General features: G+C 39.7%; 1 pseudogene; it reads left to right on the top strand.

Moving 5' to 3' along the window:
* The first annotated feature begins 10,771 nt into the window (after positions 1–10,771).
* On the top strand, positions 10,772–11,550 carry LOC125147689 (40S ribosomal protein S4, X isoform-like; annotated as a pseudogene).
* Positions 11,551–21,359: the final 9,809 nt, after the last annotated feature.

The raw sequence follows: 21,359 nt of genomic DNA, 5'->3' as shown, positions 1-21,359 counted from the left end.
AAGTGAGGAGGGAGGACTGTGCCCTGCGCGGTGCACGAAGGTCAGACAGACTAACACAGCCTGGTCAAACACCAGCGCACAAGTCACCTTGGAAAGAAAGCGGAAACGGGCGGGGACCTAAAGTGGCAGTGCGGCCATCCTGGAGCTCCTGGGCCTGGGGGAGAGGGGAGCCGCACCGCAGCCCCAGCCCCTGAAGGAGGACAGCGGAGGAGGGCTGCAGGCAGGGCCCTCTCTGGGCGGGGCCCTTCCAGAAAGGCGCTTCCAGGATACTGCTTCTGCCTGCCTGCTGCAGGGGCGAGCCCACTTCCAGGACCCCACTTCGTGGGGAAGAAGGCTTCCCGGGGGCTCACTTCCGGGAGTCCCACCTCAAGAAACCCGCTTGACGGAGGAAGGCGCCGATTCTGTTGTGGGAGAACTTTCAGGAGCCCCATTTGGGGCAGGAAAAAGGGCTGCTTCCGAGGTGGCAGCACTTCCGGAGGAGGATGCTTCTAGGGACCCCAGTTCCAGAGGCCCACTTCCAGGGGCCCACTTCTGGAAGCCCTCTTGGGGGTGGCGGGGGACACTTCTGGGCGCCGATCAGAGGCCCTGGTGGACGAGCTAGAGGGACACTGCCTGGTGCCGGATCCCAGCACGACCACCAGGATGGGCTCTGCCAGTGCGTCTGGCAGCCTGCCTCAGAGAGCTGCAGAGGAGGCAGGTCCCCGGATGGAGGGGCAGGTGGGGGAGGCACACTGACTCTTGCCCCCACTGCGCAGGACCGGATGGAGAACCCAGCGGAAGGGCCGCCGGACATCCGGGTCTTTCAGACATAGTGGCGGGATAGAGCGCCATGGGCACAGGGGTCGGCACCCCGATGGAGGGAGCAGGTGGATGCCTTTGCCAGAACCTTTGTACCGAAGGGAACTGAACACTTGTGAAAAAAGCAGTGAAAGAAAGTTAAAAAATAAATAAACGTTGCACAAAAACACCCCAAAACCACACAACATGAAAAAATAAGCTGCACACAACTCTCCCACTTACGTTACTATAATTTAAAAAAGGAATTTGCAGTTACGAATCGAATGTTTAAATATTTAAAATAGAAATAATTGGAAGATCAGAAATAAGAGCCAAACAGACTTTGCGAAAACTGAAGGAAAAGATAATTTCGACTCACAATTTATGACTCTACTACAAGGTTGCCAAGAGTAGCACAACTGGATGTGCAAAAAAGATGTGTAAGAATAAATAGGGCCGAGACCACGAAGAGGAGGAGCGACACAGAACGAATCAGAGAAAATGACAAAGACCCTTCCCCTCCCCAAAAAGGAACAGAACTTAAAACTCCAGAAAACTGTCATGACCTGAAAGATGCTGTGAATATCCGTATGGAAATGGCGAACCACGTTTCTGGAAAAATTGATCCAGAAAGTTCATCTGAGACATAGTGCCTCCAGAATACCCATTAGAAATCAGCAGCAATGTGGGAAAACACTGCACACCCATGTGCTCTTAAAGTAAAGGACACATTTTATTCAATGAAAAGTTGATTGGAAAAAAATAACTGTTAATGAGTGCAAAACACTGGGAAAGTATAAAACCATGAGTTTGAAGTGGTAACATAAAAATCTGGCAAGGTGCAGAAGACGACAAAGAGGAGGTAGAAAACAACAACAGGATTTGCCACCAGTGGACATGCCTATTAGTGTAACCATTTAACAGAAAAATAGATAATTCGTGCAAAAGTATGGGTTCAGCTTCTGACTTTGTCCAGCAAAGCGTAGGGCGGCAGAAAGGGCTACTCAAGACTCCATTCAAGTCAAGAGAGGTGAGAGGGAGACTAAGGGAAGTCTCTCCGAGCTGCTCTCAAGCTCCCGTATTTATTTAGCATACATTTCGGGAAACAGTGTGCAATAGGTCAGTGGCCTTCATGCCGATAAGACCTTATAGGGGCATCTGGGTGTCTCAGTCAGTTGAGTGTCCAACTTCAGCTCAGGTCATGATCTAGCGGTTCATGGGTCCAACCCGTGTGTTGGGCTCTGTACTAACAGGCTGGAGCCTGGAGCCTGCTTCAGATTCTCTGTCTCCCCTCTTTGCCCATCCCGTGCTCGTGTTGTCTTTCTCTCTCTCTCTCAAAAATAAATAAACCTTTAAAAGATGTATTTTTAAGGACGTATAGAAAGGCCTGCAGAAAAGTCAGTTAACACAGGGTAAAATACTCCGTGCAACAACATGGTCTAAGGAATTTATGAGCATAGGCAGGACCTAACCCCTAGATATACATTAACCAGATAAGCCAAGTGAGTGCCCCCTGGATATACATTTAACTAGATAAGCAAAGTGTGGTCTTCTGTTTTCAGCAAGGCCAGAATGCAGTGTTCTGCTTTGCAATGCGCTCCCTATAATCTCCTAACCGTGGACATAGCTATTTGACTTCCCACGGAAAAGAAATAAGCTTTTACTATTCCTTTTTAGGAAGAACTGCATTTTATCCCTAGTTAATGAGAGAATGTACTTTTAAGAATGCCAATTAATACACGCGCGCGCACACACACACACACACACACACACACACACACACACACATATATATAGGTGGAATGACAGAATTAGAAAAACCACCATTTTGTGACCACTTATCAAGTAATTAGGCTTTGGAACAGTTCAATTAAAGATAACAGAACAGCACGGGCTTCTTACTAATATCTATGGAAAAATTTACTTTAATCAACACATCTCATAATTACTTTTTTGTTGTTTATTTTGAGAGAGGTGTGCACGTGTAAGCAAGCAGGGAAGGGGCAGAGAGAGAGAGAGAGAGAGAGAGAGTGAGAGAGTGAGAGAGAGAGAATCCCAACCAGGCTCCACGTTGTCAGCACAGAACCCTATGTGCGCCTCAATCTACCGAAACTTGAGATCACAACCTGGGCCCAAAAGTCATTACACTTAACCGACTAAGCCACCCAGGCACCCTCATAATAGTTTCTTAAACAAGTAATACAAGTTGAAATTTTTGCTAGTGAGACAACATGATTTGTGTGCACTCTTTAATGAAATTAATTATAAGTATATGATCTATGAAATCATCTTGCTAAAATTTTTTAAATTTTTTTAAAATTATTATTTGTAATCTCTACACTCAAACGTGGGGCTCAAACTCAGAACCCTGAGGTCAAGAGTCACATGCTCTATTGACTGAGCCAGACAGGTACTCCAAAAAAAGTTTAATCTGAGTCTAACCTACCCTATAGACCAAGTTTCCAGTTTATAGGAAGTTTAGGAAACAAAGGAACGCTGTAAAAGACACTAAGAGGAAACAATCAGATAAATCAAAAATATCCTATAAGGAAAATTACCTGGTTGTCTCTTGAAAATGTTATGATAAAAGTGAACAGATTGCTTTAGCACAAAAAGACTACGGAGAAAATAGTATTCTACCAGTTTGTTGATTCTTGTCCTGACAAGCATTAAGTCAGGCCCGGAGGTGAGGCAATGATATTTGGAGACAAAACATACAGGAAAGCTGGGATAATCACAGTAGTGGTAACAGTCTTCTTGTTTCTGAAAATTAGTTGTTTATTTAGTCCTATGACAAAGCTTAATCCTATGATCTTTGTTCTTCTTTTATACTGCTTCCTCTGGAAAGTTCTCTATTCTTATATTTAATTAATTACATGAATATGAATGACTCTCCCCTTCAGTATTTGTATATGTGACCACTCACCTGAACGTCATTAAGTTCTAATATCATCTCTGTCAGTGATCAGCTAGGCAAACTGTGTCCAGCAAATTTAATTTGTGCCTTAGTCCTATTACCTATAATGTAAGAATAAAAATACCAGACTAATCTATTCATTGAGTCTTTTCTAATAAACTAATAAGGGGACACATGAAAGATTCTGACATCTGTGAAATAATATACTTAAGATAATTTACTCATTGGTCCTTTAGGCATATGGATATAGAAATTTCTCTCATTCAGACAGACACTATTTCACAAAGGTGCCAGTAAACACACTACCTCCACAGAGGGCCAGTAAGCAAAATTAATATTGTTGAACTTGCGACCTATGCTATTTTCTGGAGTTCCACTGTAATTTGTAGTTCTGGTTCGAGTCAATATGTACATAATCAAGGAAGATAAGTAATATCTGGACCATTTTATTTCCCATAAGTAAATTAAATAATAAAAAAGAAATGTCTTTTGGCAACACACTATTAGGGAGATGTTATTGGCAACAGCAAAAGAGCTGTTGAAAAGTAAGCGCACAATTAAACCCGGTACCTGCAGTAGAAATACGTGACTGAATGCCTTTTGAAAACCTTTGCTCCTTTACAGCAAATTCAGTTATCATAAGAATTTAAAAGGCAGATGGAGCCAGTTTTCCAGGGTATGTACAACACAGAGTTGATCTATCTCTGATGCTATATACCTGTGGTCGGATGCTTTCCAGAATGACAATACAAAACATCTTACAAAATAGAACCATACACATTTCAGGCCAGTCATCTGGAATTCAAAACAGACCTGATTCTGATGTTACGCTATGCTTGAAACCAACCAACAGAGAAAGAGTAACAACAAAAAAATAATTTTTTTAAAGTTACAGGAAAAACACACACACACACACATGATCTGTATCCATGAAAAACAGACACTTGAATACTTAAAGGGGCTCTAGCTTGGATCTTAGATTCCAGGTCAAGCACCTCTGAACATGGGTTTTTTACCCCACGATGACAACTCTAACTTTATTTCACAAATTTAAGGTGGGAGGTTGTTAAATACCATCTTCCCTCGCCCTTACTAATTACCATATGATATACAATTGGTTGTCTGAATGGCATGCTAAATTGTGGCTCAAAATACCCAGCAAAACTAACTGATGCTTTTCAGTGAAGGTTCTGGCTTGTTTGTAATCAAATAATGTCTTGAGACTCTAGGGCTTTAGGGGTGTTTTCGGGATTTTTTTTTCCAGATTTGGTATTTTCCAGATTTGGCTTTCCTTAGCCAGCATCATAATACCAGTCTGCGTTTACCCTGGCTCTAGGTGTCAGAGGGAAATCTTCCAGGAAAGTTCCAGGGGCAATAAAAGGACTAAAACATTGGCATAACCATCCCAACACTGAGCAAGAAAGGAGTAAGGACTGATTTTGACCCAAGATGTTTGTGCTGGGGCGGGGTGTAGTAGGATGCTATTTCCTCCTTTTGGAAAGGGATCAAGGGATTTTGATGATACTCATTTTCTCATTTGAGATTTGCTATTTTGGCAAACCATACACGGGCATTGAAGTACAAGTAATTAGTGAAATTTGTATGTAGTAATCTGCATATAAAATCGGTTTTCCTGACCATCTTAATGAAATCAATTGGGTTGAGCCCCTCATCCCATTTTCTTACTAAAATCCCAGCATATTGTTCCAGGATTACATTGTAATGGCCGCTTTGGGTCTGACTTTGTAGATCTCACTAACATGTTATTTTCCACGATATTTCTTCATTTTAGTCTGTGACAACCCATGGTAAAATTAACCAATGTTCATTGTTTTTTTTTCTTCTTAAAATAACTCACGTAAGGCATTTGACTGAGCACTTTAAATTGAAAGATCTGTTTACCATCCAGCATAACAAGCAATATGAAAGTAAATATTAAGCAACACTGTATTTAAAAATCCTTCAGCTACCAATTACGGGCTCTCACCAGCCACTTCTCTACAGGATCCTAATCTAGTTGGGTTGTTAGAATTGTTCTCTCCAATTTAATACCCTTCCAATTTTCCTATGCAGATCAGTTTATCTTTGCACACTGCACTCTTTTGGACCTGATCCTTCATTAGCGTGTTTGCAAAATAAAGTGCCAGTAATGCTAGCTATATATGTTTAGTAGCACAGGACCGGCAAAGATTTTAGAATGTCAGTGTATCTTTCACTCCAAGCCCCCCAAACATTTAGAAAGCGTTAGTGACTTTAATCACTTTTTGTACATTTTTTCCACTATGCAATTATAAGAACATAGGGGAATAATATTGGTCTAAAAAAAGGACAGATTTTTCAATGGTCCCTCTGATTCCACATGCCTGTTAATCAACTATACGTTGCACAAATTTTAGAAAGTGTGTGGCCTCATTATGTCTATATGAAGATCCAGAAACAAGGAGGGCCAGGTCCCTTTCCAATCCGTCACACTGCAAAGATCCGAAAGACTGTGAGATGCTTTGAAACATTTAAAAGACAAAATCATGTTAATAATATCATTGATGGGTTTCACAAGGGAACTCCAGGAAGTAAGAGGTGATTTCCTCTGGGGCTTAAAATTATGTTATTTTTCTATAGAGGTCAAGTTCTGAGAGGCAATAAAATCTTTAATTCCAATTCCCCTTAACCAGGAGGTGAGAAAAGTTTTAACAACCTCAGGGATCACTAGGAAAGCACTAATGAATGATAATTTATTCTCAACAGTCAGAAAGAGCAACCAACTCTGAGACAATGTGTTATAACTTCTGTAACTTTTGCGAACACATAGGAGACGCAGTGTTAATTTGCAGATTAGGAATATTTAAAGTAACATTTCGTCTATGTTTGATAAAGTTACGTTGTGCTAGTGGCCCTAGTACAAGAGAATATTAGCTACAGTATACATGTGAAATATGTACAGATACACCTAAGCGTATTCACCTTAGGTCATGACCCATCAGTGGACAAGTAATGAAGTTACTATATTTTTGAACAATATATATATATATATATATATATATATATATATATATATATACACACACAAAATTATCAGCATGCTCCTCACAAAGCAGGGGTTAATGACACTGCTTCATTTACATATGTATCTACATTGGTCTGCTGGGGCTCTGAAGAGCTATATGAATGTTTCTCCATAACACAACCACATTTCAATTCCAACATTTTCTCCTGTGGGGTAGTCCTCTTTAAAAACAGCCTTCCCTGGGGCACCTGGTTGGCTCAGTTGTCAAGCATCCAACTCTTGAGTTTGGCTCACAATTCATGTGATAGAGCCCCTCATTGGGTTTTGTGCTGACAGCACAGAGCCTGCTTGGGATTCCCTCTCCCCTCTCTGCTCCTCCCCTGCTCATGTTTGTTCATTCTCTCTCTCAAAATAAGTAAACATGGAAAAAAAACCCAGCTTTTAGGGGGCACCTGGGTGGCTCAGTCAGTTGAGTGTCCAACTTCAGCTCAGGTCATGATCCCACAGTACATGGGTTCAAGCCCTGCATCAAGCTCTGTGCTAACAGCTCAGAGCCTAGAGCCTGCTTCAGATTTTGTGTGTCTCTCTCTCTCAGCCCCTCTCCCACTCGTGCTCTGTCTCTCTCTCTCAAAAATAAAAAAAATAATAACATTAAAAAAGCTTTTCCTGTGAATCTACAGTAAAATGAACTTAGTAACATGACTTCACAGAACTCTAAGTAGTTTACTCATGAAGAAACATGTCAAAATTGTTACCATCACAACAGAGTATAGTTCTGTCTTTGTGTGTATTTATATTTATATACAATACACCCACACATATACACATATACCACGCAAAATATATATTCTATATTCTATAATATACATGTCATATGTAATCAGCATATTCATGTTGTTAGGCACGTATTATGTATGTGTGTGTGTATATATACATATATACACACACACACATATATATATGTATACACACACACATATATACATGTATACACACACATATATATATATATGTATACACACACACACACATATATATATACATATATATATATACACATACTATGTATATTAGAATGAAATTTCACATGTAAACCAGAGATTGCAACCACTAGTCATTAAAGAATATTCTAAAGGAACGTGGTCAGCAACATTCAAGTAACCACACAGGCTCTGCTGAGAACAAGAGGCAGATTACTAAGTAAATTAAGGAAAATTTGTTCTACGCTGTGTTTGGTGGAATTATACTATGGCAGGCTAGAAAAACTGTGGAAGGAAGAACTGGGCTTTTGTTGTTTGGCGGGTTGGTTGTAAAAACCAACTTTTTGCTTTTCACATATTTTTTGAGACACTGTTATATTTCAGATGGCACGTGCTTTAAAGGTACCAGTTGAGAGATCCTGCCACATGCATGAACCTGGAAACCATCACCACAATCAAGATAATGATGACAGGGGCACCTGGGTGGCTCACTTGGTTGAGCGTCCAACTCCCTCTTAATTTTGGCTCAGGTCATGATCCTAGAAGTCACGGGATTGAGCCCCGGGTTGGGATCTGTGCTGACAGCATGGCACCTGCTTAGGATTCTCTCTTCCTCTCTTTATGCCCCACCCCCCTCTCTCTCTCCAAATGAATAAATAAAACGTAAAAAAAAGATGATGATTACATTCATTACCTCCACAAGTTGCGTGGGCTCCTCTGTGACCCCTCCTTCCCTTTTTCTTCCAATCACTTACACACTCACTCCCACCTACATCCCCAGACAACCATTGACCGGCCTTCTGTCACTGAGGAATGGTTTGCACTTTTTAAAAACTGCATGAATGAAATTACATGGTACGTTTTCTCTGTGTTGCCTTTTTCACTGAATAAAGTTATTTTAATATTCATTTAATTTTATTATGTATATCAATAGTTTCTTTTTTTAAATTTCTGAGTAGTATTCCATTGTCTGGACATACCACTATTTGTTTATCAATCTTCCTGGTAATAGGGTTTATACAATACAATTTTAGCTTACCCCAGTCTCCTTTTGTGTGAGACTTGACCACTTCACGTACAGTATTACAGCACAAGTACGGTATAATAATATACTTACAATTCCTCATTCCAAACTTTGTTATATATGTTTTTTACATACTTTATCTCTACATATTTTACCTTTACAAGTGCCACAGTACATCTGTACTATTTTTAATTCAAAGAGTCAATTATCAATTAAAGAGGCTTTTTAATAAAATATAAAATACTTTCCACACATTTCCAATTTATGCAGCTGTTCATTCCTTTGTACAAATCCAGACTTACACCTTGTATTTTTTTTCTTCTATTTGGAAGGTGTTTTGAAACATTTATTTTATTATTTTTTTAAATTTATAGATCTGCTAGTGATGAGACAGTCTCTAGTCACCTTCGTTTTTTAAAGATAGAGTATGGTCTATAGGTTGACAGCTGTTTTCCTTTCAGGGTTTTAGTTTTAAAGTTTATTTTTGAAAGAGAGAGAGAGTGATGGAGAGGCAGAGAGAGAGGGAGAGAGAGAATCCCAAGCAGGTTCTGCACTGTTAATATAGAGCCTGACGCAGGGCTTGAACCCATGAACAGTGAGTTCATGACCTGAGCCAACATCAAGAGTCAGACTCTCAGTTGACTGAGCCACCCAGGCGCCACTCTTGCAGGATTTTAAACATGCTTTTCCATTGTTTTCTTGCTTATATTGTCTCAGATGAGAGATCTATTGCCATTTTATCTTTAGCTGCTTTACTAAGATTGCTTTTAGGCTTTTATTTTTACCCTTGATTTTGAGGAATTTCAGTATGATATGCCTTGTTTTCTGTGTTTCTTATGTTTGGCATTTGTTGAGTTTCTTGAATCCATTGTTGTATAATTTGCATCAAATTTGGAAATTGTGCGGCCATTATTTCATAAAATATGTTTTCCGTCACTCTTTTTTCAGGTACAATTATACATGACCACTCGATATTATCCTATGACACTTCACTGATGTTTTCTTTATCGTGTCTTTAGTCTTTTACCTCTCTATCACATTTCAGGTAGTTTCCATCATCCTATCTTCAATTCCTCTGGCCTTTTCTTTCACAGTGTTTAATTTTCTTTCGATCTCATCCAAAGTATTCTCCATGTCATAGTTATCATGCTAAAGCTTTACTCTACCACCTTATATACTTCAGATGTAATTATACTGTTTAGTGTCCTTGTCCATAACTTCTATCATATCTATAATCTGTCAATGTCTATTATGTCAATTTCTATTATTTTTTACTATATTATGGTGAGTCACAGAGTCTTTCTTCTTTCTTTTTTTTTAACGTTTATTTACTTTTGAGACAGAGAGAGACAGAGCATGAATGGGGGAGGGTCAGACAGAGAGGGAGACACAGAATATGAAGCAGGCTCCAGGCTCTGAGCCATCAGCACAGAGCCCGACGCGGGGCTTGAACTCATGAACCGCAAGATCATGACCTGGGCCGAAGTCGGACACTTAACCGACTGAGCCACCCAGGTGCCCCCGCGTCTTTCTTCTTTCAATACCAATATAACATTTCATTTCATGCTGAACATTATGTGTTTTACCTTGCTGAATCATGGATGGCTTCATATTCCTCTAAATGCTCTCCAGCATTATTCTAGAAAGTAGGCACATTACTTGGAACTAGTGTGATTCTTTCTGGAATGGCTTTTTGATTTGTTAGCTGTGTCCAGAGTAGTGCTCAGTCTATGACTACTTTTAACCACAACTAAGATAATATCTTTCTGAATACTAATTATCCCCACTTATTAGAATATCCTTCTGAGTACCCTGACCTATGCAGAATTTTTTTTTTCCCACTCTGGAAACCAGAGTTTTACACTCTGGATAGTTAGAACATAAACTATCTTTGGTCCTATGTGGACCCTGAAAAGAATTCCCCTATTCTTGTAAGGTTCTTTACACAGCCTCAGACAGCTTCCTCACATGCCTGCACCAGTCAATATTCAACTTAGGACTTGGAAAGGACTCCAGTCTCTTTCTCAGGTATGGAAGGAGGCAGTCTTCTTTCTGTGCCTGGTGCAGCCATGGCTTGTGGTCCCAAGGAGCATCTGAAGTGTGTAACAGCTTCAAAGCGTTGGATGCTGGATAAACTGACCAGTGTGCTTGTTCCTCAACCATCTACAGGTCCCCATTAGCTGAGAGAATGTCTTCCTCTCATCATTTTCCTAAGGAACAGACCTAAGTATGCCCTAACAGGAGATGAAGTAAAGATCTGATACAGCATTTTATAAAGATTGATGGCAAGGTCTGAGCTGATATAACCCACCTTGCTGGTTTTATGTATGTTAGCAGCATTCAAAGACTGGGAAGAATTTCCATCTGATCTGTAGGACACCAAGGGTTGTTTCTGTTCTTTGGATGACACCTGAGGAGGCCGAGTATAAGTTGTGCAAAGTGAGAGAGATCTTTGTGTGGACAAAAGGAACCCCTCACCTGGTGGTTCATGATGCTGGCACTATCTACTATCCTGATCCCCTCATCAAGGTGAAGGACACCATTCAGATTGATTTGGAGACTGGAAAGATTACTGATTTCATCAGGTCTGACACTGGTAATCTATGTATGGTGACTAGAGGTGCTAACCTGGGAAGAACTGGTGTGATCGGTGCCTGAGAGAGGCACTCTGGTTCTTTGGATATAGTTCACTGCCAATGGCGACAGCTCTGCCACCCAGTTCTCCAACATTTTTGTTATTGGCAAAGGCAACAAGCCATGGGTTTCTCTTACGCATGCAAAGGATATCTGCCTCACCATTGCTCAAGAAAGAGACAAGAGACTGGTGGTCAAACAGAGCAGTGGGTAAAATGGTCTCTAGGTGACTTAATAGGAAGCCTTTGTACTTAATTAAAGATAATACAGCAGAATAGAAAAAACTAGAAGACTTGGAGAGGATTCCAAGATTCAGGAGCCTTCTCTTTGGGAATCTCTTTTCTTTCCAGTCCTCTGTCCTGTGAACTCCAGTTGTCTTAGCCTTCTTAGCCACCTACTTGCGTCTCTGAATGCAGAAGTTGCCAGGCTGCAGCTGGGTCACTCGTCAACAGCACAGCGTGGAAAGTGTCTCCAGACCACAACTCAGGGCAGTCGTAGTCATCACCTAATGTTCCCCTTCTCACAGGAATCTCTGCTCTAATCTCCAATGCATGATAAGTGCTGTTTTCCATATTTTAGTTTAGTTTAGTTTAGTTTTTTTTTTTCATGTAGAGGGGAAGTGTCAGTATCTGTTATACTATTCCCCAGGAATATTTCAGTTTTTCAAAGGGATTTTCATGGTTTTCCTGTTGGGAGTGCAATGGAAAACATTTCATCTTTCCATGGAACCTTCAGTAAAATAATCAGTAACTAACTGTTGAAAGTAAATGCATTTTGACAAGGTACAGAGACTCTTTGTCTTTCTTCAATAAGTAGGGAGTAAATACAAATTTCAAGTGGGCAATAACTTTGCCTTATCTGCATATCCCCGGGATCTACAACTGTGTCTTCACATTGTAGGCACTTAATACATGATTGCTAAATAATGTTAAGATATTGGCTAAGAACTAAATACCCCATGCAGCTATACAAACTTTTCATTCAAGATTTCTAAATAGAATGGGCCACTAAGTTCTCCAATTTAGACTAAGAAATGTTAAAGACCCCCATGCCTACATTTGGTATAACTGTCAAGTTGACAAAAATCCCCTTCTCCTGTCCCCCAACACTGCTAATTCTTGACGTCACTAACTCCCAGTGTTGCTCAACAGTGAAAACCAATAGGGAGAACTTCACAGGTCTTGTTGAGAAGCCACTTTAGTTTCAGGCTTTTAGAATCATTCTGACAACTACTGCTCATAGGACTTTGGGAGTAGAAAAACCTACGTTTGTTTTAAGCTGTTTAGGTAGAGTACTTCAACATATATCAGTCACAAAATTTCCTGACCCTGCTCCTCCTAAATCATAATATTGTCACTTTTCACATGTGTTTGATGTGAGTTATAAAAATACTTATACATTTCTACCTAGTAACGACAGTCCTTGGAATTCTTTTAACAGGGCAAGGTGAGGCAGTATCATAGAATCCATAATAACACAATAAATTAAAACGAGAAAATGTATGACAGGGTACTATTTCATTATACAATTATAATTGTGACAACTTTGAAACCATATGGAAGAAGGCTATGATTAATAAATTAAGTAAAATGTATACACCACAAAAACAAATTTATGATGCTATGTTAAAAGGTATGTGCACACGAATAAAAATTACAAAGGAGTATGAAATAATGAAAACACGTGATTTGTTAAGGTGGATCAATGGCAAACAATTTTTTATACAAAATACAAATTTAGAGGAAGCGTTGCTTTAAAGGATGTTTGCCCCTCAAATATATATTTTAAACCTAGGTTTCACTTGGGTCACATTTGCAGATAAGAAAAATCAGTTTTCATTCTTTCAAATGTTTCTCATATGCTTGATATATGAAATTAAATATTACCTTTTTTCTGGGCTATGTGAAACTGTCTGCACCTGTAACCCAAGGTGTGCTTAATTTGCATCTGCGCTTGTGACGTAAGAGCACTCATAATCCGTTACTATTTTGTATAGTTGGTTTTGGGGCTTTGAAACCCTTCTCTTACGCCCCTATTTCTGCATCCTCTCTCATCAAGTATACTGACAGTAGAGTTAGCACTGCTAAGTGAAAGTGCAGAAAACAAGGGTGACTGGCCCAGCCTGCCCACTGCTCACACGAGCCGATGGCTGAAGTGACAGAATTGGGACTAACTTAAGTGAAATGTGTGCCTTGTCTTCGGTGAAGGAAGGGTAAGTCTTCCTGACATTGTGACCGTTACAATTGTCTAAGGGAGTATCTTTAGGTTGTCAAGCTTGATCTTCAAATAGAAGCACACTCTATGGATAAGCAGAAGGGCTGGAGCAGATGTGTGTACACACACACACACACACACACACACACACAAACATTCTGGCTTGTGGGATACATATACACACATCACATGTATTTCTAAGAGTGAAATAAATACCCCTAATGACTGAATTAGCATCTCTACAAATCTCTAAGACTCTAAGATGTTAATGAGTTCCCAAATGATAACATTACGAGCTAAATATGCCACTTTTGCACGCATCTTCTAAATCAGAAAATAAAGCAAACAGACCAAATGATCATGTACTGGGAAAACTCCTAAGTTACAAACACATGTAACAAAGGGGCAATGGCATAGCCTAGAGGTGAAAACAAATCTCTTTCCAATAAAATCACACGTATTCATTGCACAGTCTTTGGTAAAACTCAGTGAACACAGTCCAGGTAAAGAATTAGTGCACACTTGACCACAGGATCCTGAACGCGGAAAATTACATTTATACTGATCCTTTCTGCCTGTAAAATCTGTAAATATCTTCCTGTGAAATATGCTACATATACATGTAGCACATGTGTACACGTATGTGCATACATGTTTATACACGCACATACACATATCCCGCAAGACTTTGTACTCAAACAGTGCATATCCCCATGCACCCTGTTTCTTTCATATCATTGAAACACCCTGGCCTTCCATTCCTAATGAAATGCTTTTTTTTGAAGTCAGTGATATAAATATACATTTCCATCAGAATCCGTCAGAGTTGTAAGCGGGCGGCTAAGTTCAGAGCTCTAGGCAGTCACCAAGGACATGCCCTTTAATGTAATCCTGCCTTCACCATGGACTGCGGTAATCTGGGAATACTGAACTTAATGCTGTACTCTGAATACATATGCAAAATAAACACGAAGTTGAGGAACCTTTTCATGCATGTTTATTTGGTTTTCAGGTCAAGGCTAATTCTTGTTTATAGTGGGTTAAGGGTTGATGAAGTTACATCACACAAATAGAGGTATGTGGTGGCACAGAACGGGTAAGTGGGGTCTCAGGCCGGACTTCACAAAGCAAGCAGACAGTGAATCTCCTTCACTGCTAGCGTTTCTTTTGAAACGCCCTAAAAACGACTAATTCCATCAACAAATAGCTTTTCTATAAAATTTGTTAAATGTTTGGGGCGCTTGGGTGGCTCAGTCGGTTAAGCGTCCAACTTCGGCTCAGGTCACGATCCTGTGGTTTTTGAGTTTGAGCCCCGTGTGGGGCTCTGTGTTGAGAGCTCAGAGCCTGGAGCCTGCTTTGGATTCTATGTCTCCCTCTCTCTCTGACCCTCCCCTGTTCATGCTCTGTCTCTGTCTCAAAAATAAAAAAAAATAAAAAAAAAACATTATATATTTTTTTAATTTGTTAAATGTTTGCTTATTTTTAAAATTTTAAAAGAGAGAGACAGAGTGCGAGCAGGGGAGGGGCAGAGAGAGAGAGAGACAGAATCCGAAGCAGGCTTCAGCCTCCGAGCTGTTAGCACAGAGCCCGATGTGAGGCTCGAACTCACAAACCATGAGAAAATGACCTGAGCCCAAGTCGGACACTTAACCAACTGAACCACCCAGGTGCCCCCATCAACAAATATTTTGAGCACCCATTACAAGCTGAGCATTTTGGGGGGGCATAAAACAATGAGGTTTTTGTGTGTCAAAATCAAGAATGTCTCCAGTATATTATCCTTGGATCTATTTACTTATTTCTCAGCAAGTAAATGCAAAGGGGGTGCTGTTATTTCATACGCTGATCATTTGGGAACTGCTTTTCCTCTAGGATTTTTTAAGAATTAATGTAGTTATTGGGGCGCCTGGGTGGCTCAGTCGGTTAAGCGGCCGACTTCGGCTCAGGTCGTGATCTCGCGGTCTGTGAGTTCGAGCCCCGCGTCGGGCTCTGTGCTGACAGCTCAGAGCCTGGAGCCTGTTTCAGATTCTGTGTCTCCATCTCTCTGACCCTCCCCTGTTCATGCTCTGTCTCTCTCTGTCTCAAAAATAAATAAACGTTAAAAAAAATTAAAAAAATAAAGAATTAATGTAGTTACGAGGTACGTATATGCAAGGAATTCTAGGCTCATTCCCTGAGAACTGTGTGATTTGGACAGGTGAATTCAATCTTCTATTTCAATTATTTGTTATAGAAGTCTTTCATAGAGATGCTGATTATATCCCTGTATCTATCTATACATAAATATGCATTTTATATTGGTAGATATGTGTTTATATATACAAGTGTACATAACAAGCACTTAATAGAGCATAGTTACTATATTTTCTTATTGTTATTAGGATACAGTTGGGTCTTAGATGGGTGAAGTAGCTGTGAAAAGGATGGGTGGTAAGTGTTTCACAGATGCCACGAAGGGAGGGATGGGGCCACATGGCTCTAGACAACATAGACTTGGTGGGTGGAGGCATGGCAAGTGATCATGTACAAGAAGGCATCCTAGAGGAGGTGACTTAAGAGATGAACATTAAAGATAACAAAAGTGGAGTGCCTGGGTGGTTCAGTTGGGTAAGCATCCAATTTCGGCTCAGGTCGTGATGTCACAGTTTGTGAGTTCGAGCCCTGAATTGGGCTCTGTGCTGTCAGTGCAGAGCCTGCTTTGAATCCTCTGTCCCTCTCTCTTTACCCCTCCCCAAATCATTCTTTCTCTTTCAAAAATAAATGGATCTTTAAAAAACATTTAAATATAACTACAAGTTAGTAAGGAAAATGGAGAGGAGAGAGAGAAAGGGGAAGACAACCTTAGAAAAAAAGGGTCAAGAAGATAAAACTCTTCTGCACTGCAAAGGAAACAATCAACAAAACTAAAAGGCAACCAACGGAATGGGAAAAGATATTTGCAAATGACATATCAGACAAAAGGGCTGGTATCCAAAATCTATAAAGAACTCACCAAACTCCACACCTGAAAAACAAATAATCCAGTGAAGGAATGGGCAGAAGACATGAATAGACACTTCTCTAAAGAAGACATTCAGATGGCCAGCAGGCACATGAAAAGATCCTCAATGTCACTCCTCATCAGGGAAATACAAATCAAAACCACACTCAGATATCACCTCACGCCAGTCAGAGTGGCTCAAATGAACAAATCAGGAGACTATAGATGCTGGAAAGGATGTGGAGAAACGCGAACCCTCCTGCACTGTTGGTGGGAATGCAAACTGGTGCAGCCACTCTGGAAAACAGTGTGGAGGTTCCTCAAAAAATTAAAAATATATCTACCCTATGACCCAGCAATAGCACTGCAAGGAATTTACCCAAGGGATACAGGAGTGCTGATGCATAGAGGTATTTGTACCCAATGTTTATAGCAGCACTTTCAACAATAGCCACATTATGGAAAGAGCCTAAATGTTCATCAACTGACCAATGGATAAAGAAATTGTGGTTTATATACATAATGGAATACTACTTGGCAACGAGAAAGAATGAAATCTCGCCTTTTGTAGCAATGGAGAGAACTGGAGAGCAATGTAGGAACTGGGTGTTATGCTAAGTGAAATAAGTCATATGGAGAAAGGCAGATACCATATGTTTTTTCTCTTATGTGGATACTGAGAAACTTAACAGAAGACCATGGCGGAGGGGAAGGGGAAACAATGTTACAGAGAGGGAAGGAGGCAAACCATAAGAGACTCTTAAAAACTGAGAGCAAACTGAGGGTTGATGGGGGGTGGGAGGGAGGAGAGGGTGGGTGATGGGTATTGAGGAGGGCACCTGTTGGGACGAGCACTGGATGATGTATGGAAAGCAATTTGACAATGAATTTCATATTTAAAAAAAAAAGAAAAAAGGGGCAAGAACCCTGTGGCCAAGTCTCTTGCTTATGTGAGATGTGGTCTATTGTGTATGCAGGGAAATTGACCTGAAAGTTTGAAATGGCTGGAAAAACCCTGTGCAGAGTATTTAATGGAAAATGTACAGGAAAAGTAAGGATACATCATGGATTATTTGAGGATTTAAATAACTTGGGAATTAGCATACTAGGGATCCCTAAGTTACTGAATTTGGTCATGTTGTCAGTTCCAGGTTTTAGAATCCAAGTTTTCTGGAATGACACTGTCTTGAAGTGAAATGTCATGATAATTCCGTACCCCCAGAATCATTCCTTTCTCCCCTACCTGTATCAGGGAGTGCCTACAGTGTGCAAAACCACGAAGTTACTCTGAGTTCAGCAGTCTCCTAGCCCAGTCATTCGTTATCTTTTGAGATTCTGAGAACACTGTGTCAAGGTTTTACTAAATCACCAATATTGATAATTTGAGAAATTAGAATAAAACTATGAGAAGGCTAGAAAATGGAAAAATATTCATTACTTTCAAAGAAGGAAACCCAAATATCAGATGTAGTCTAAAAATCAATCCCAATATTGGTTCTACAGCTTTTTGTTTAAGGGACAGGAATAGACTGTCTGGAAAGATACACACTTAAAACTTGCACAGCTGCATTAAAAACAAGTTACTACACACTGAACTCATTTATTTCTTAGGGTGAAGAGATTAGGAGATGATGAGAGTCCAGTGGCCCTTATGTATGTGATATTCATCATGGTGTATTTATCACAAAGGAAATTTTCTAAATTCTTACAGAAACATGATAACTATACAGACACAAGTTGGCTAATATCAGGACATTTGGACCAATAATTTTCAGAAGGACAGTGTGTCAAAGTATCTACAATATATGCAATTTCAATCTGCAGGAAATCTTTCATGGCCATTCCCTACATGCGTCTTCTTAGCCTAATTCTTCCTAACTTTTATTACCTATGACCAGAATTACAGTGTAGACTGTATATTAAGTATATAAGTCAATGTAGTTTGCTAAATTATTTGTTAGAAAACCTAAAGCATCAAATGACAAAATCAGGATCCAACCAAATGTGCGAGGATGAAACTATAGGCTGATACTAAGAAAAGTGTAGTGTAGACAAATATACCACCCCACACTCAGCTCAAATGAATCGACTCAGCATGAGGGGACCCAAGATTAGCAGGTATGCCAATGCAGTGTGCGTGGGGACTCAAGGTGAGACTGTCCTAACAGTCAGTGAGTTGACTATGCATATAATGCAAATCGTGCATGCTGAACACTGTTGAGAATAAGGGTAGAGATATTTTACGACAACAATTTTTACAGCAGTTATAGTAACGCTTAACACTTACATATGTGCTGTAGCAAAATTAACCCATTTAATCTTCACAGAAACAACTTTATGAGGTAAAAGTATTAGCATTATCCCCACTTTACAGGTGAGAAAATAGGTACAGTGAGATTAAATTAGGCCCAAGTCACATGGCTTATAAGCAACAGAGCAATTTGACCCCAATGTTACTATTCCCTTTTTTCTTTTTTAATGTTTGTTTATTTTTGAGAGAGAGAGAGAGCCAGAGAGAGCGAGAATGAGCATGGGAGGGACAGAGAGAGAGGGAGGCACAGGTTTTGAAGGAGGCGCCAGGCTCTGAGTTGTCAACACAGAGCCCGATGTGGCACTCGAACCCAACAACTGTGAGATCATGGCCTGAGCCAAAGTCAACAGCTTAGCCACCTTACCCACCCAGATTCCCCCAAAGTTTCTATTCTTGTGCAGAACCTCACATTTCTATAAGGTAAAAGGAACACTCGGGAATGACTTCTACAGTAATAACAACCATACATGAGGAATTGATACTTGAAATGGAAACACAGCTTGTAGAAGAAATTACTGAAGGACACATAACTGACTTCAAACCCTGAAAAGCTCTCTTGGGAAAGAGGCTGGACTTCTTTCTATGGTTCCAAGGAAGACTAGGAAATAAAGAAAGGCATATTTTTAACACAAGTTAAGAAAAAGACGTTATCATGTAATAACTATCTAAGGTGGACTTTGGTTAATAGTAAATAAAATTGCAGAATTACAGAGTTCAAGGGATGAAGCATAAGATAAATCCATCTTAAGTAGTAGTGACAATATTTTGTACTACATTTAATGTTTGCGAACATCTGAAACTGCCCTTCCTACCCTCTAAATGGCAATGACTGCTGCCCATCCTTCACAGATCTGAAACATGAACACCAACAAGCAATCCATCTCAAAAGGGGGATTGACGTGCTCAAAAAAGCCAGTCGCGATGCTCTGAGTGTAACATTGGCATGTATCCACATCTTCAGCTAATGAAAATAAGGAATCTATGTTCTTTTTTCTTTTGAACAGATTATCAGGCAGAACATTCCTTATTTATATTTCCTATCTTATGCTATCAAGTTAGCATGATTTCCCCCAAACAAACAAAAACTTCTTACGTAGTCTCTGTATTTTCCTCTCTCCTTCAGTCTTCTGTGTTTAGTAACATATTTAGGTTCCCTATTTTGTTGTAAATATCTGGATAATTAACTATCCACCTTCCATTTTTAACCATGATTTTGACATAGGCATTAACAAATACACAAGTTAGTCTCATTAGGTCTGTTACATTCTGAGTAATTTCTTATGTACAATTATCTTTTTGTTTATGTTAGTCTTTCTTTTAATTTAAATTCTAGTTAGTTAGCATACACTGTAGTATTTGTTTCAGAAGTAGAACCCAGTAATTCATCACTCACATACAACACCCAGTGCTCATCCCAACAAGAGCCCTCCTTAATGCCCATCACCCATCTAGCCCACACCCCCACCCACCTCCCCTCCAACAACCCCCAGTTTATTTTCTGTATTTAAGAGTCTCTTATGGTTTGTTTCCCCTCTCTGTTTTTATATTATTTTTCATTCCCTTCTCCTATGTTCATCTGTTTTGTTTTTTTAGATTCCACTTATGAGTGAAATCGTATAGTATTTGTCTTTCTCTGACTGTTTTATCTCGCTTAGTACAATACATTCAAACAGGTGTTGTGGCCATTCTGGAGAATGGCATGGAGGCTCCTGAAAACACTAAAAATAGAACTAGCCTATCATCTGTTAGCCTTTTCTATTGAATTTACTTAAATACACCATAAATTACTATTTTTACTCTAGCAGCATTATTTAATAAGCAATTTATATAATTTGTGTGTATCAATATTCTACTATGGCATGCCATCACATCCTTAAATTTGCTTTTTCAGAGTAAGGAGACAGTAAATTCAAATAAATGAAAATCTACCTGATCGCTCATAGAAACAAAGTGAGCTCTCTTCAAATATGAAATGAAACAAATTATCCTTTATTATAATGCAAATCCAGTTGGCCGCCTTGAAACCATGTTTCTGTCCATCCAGAAGCCTTGAAGAAAACTGTATCTGCAATCACACGTCTCTTCATTGGGGAACATAAAGAGGATTTATATAGAGTATTAAACGAAAACTTCCAACAAATCCTCTTTAGGTGAGTTTCTTCCTCCCAAAGTTTTCCACTCTTAACAAGAACAAGAGTCTCCAATTCCCCCCACTGCTATTGATGCAGTCTCTTTATGGGCATGTTTTTCAGTAATAAAAATTATTTTCTCTCTGCCTATACCACTCACCTACACTTTTGATGAATATATATCTCTATCCCCAATCCCCTTGCTCACCACCCCACTGCTTGGAAAATTCTGGTGGACAAAGTTCTTTATCCTGCAAGCCTCTATAGAGAGGTATATGCAAGCTACTATTAGGAATTCAGCTATTTTTATATCCTGAAAACAGCTATGACATTCCTACTGTTCACGACACACAAATTGGTATCTGCCAAACCATACTGATTAAAGTTTC

This window comes from Prionailurus viverrinus, chromosome D2 (assembly GCF_022837055.1).
Source record: "Prionailurus viverrinus isolate Anna chromosome D2, UM_Priviv_1.0, whole genome shotgun sequence".
Classification (NCBI taxonomy): domain Eukaryota; kingdom Metazoa; phylum Chordata; class Mammalia; order Carnivora; family Felidae; genus Prionailurus; species Prionailurus viverrinus.
This window is presented reverse-complemented; position numbering and strand designations above follow the sequence as displayed.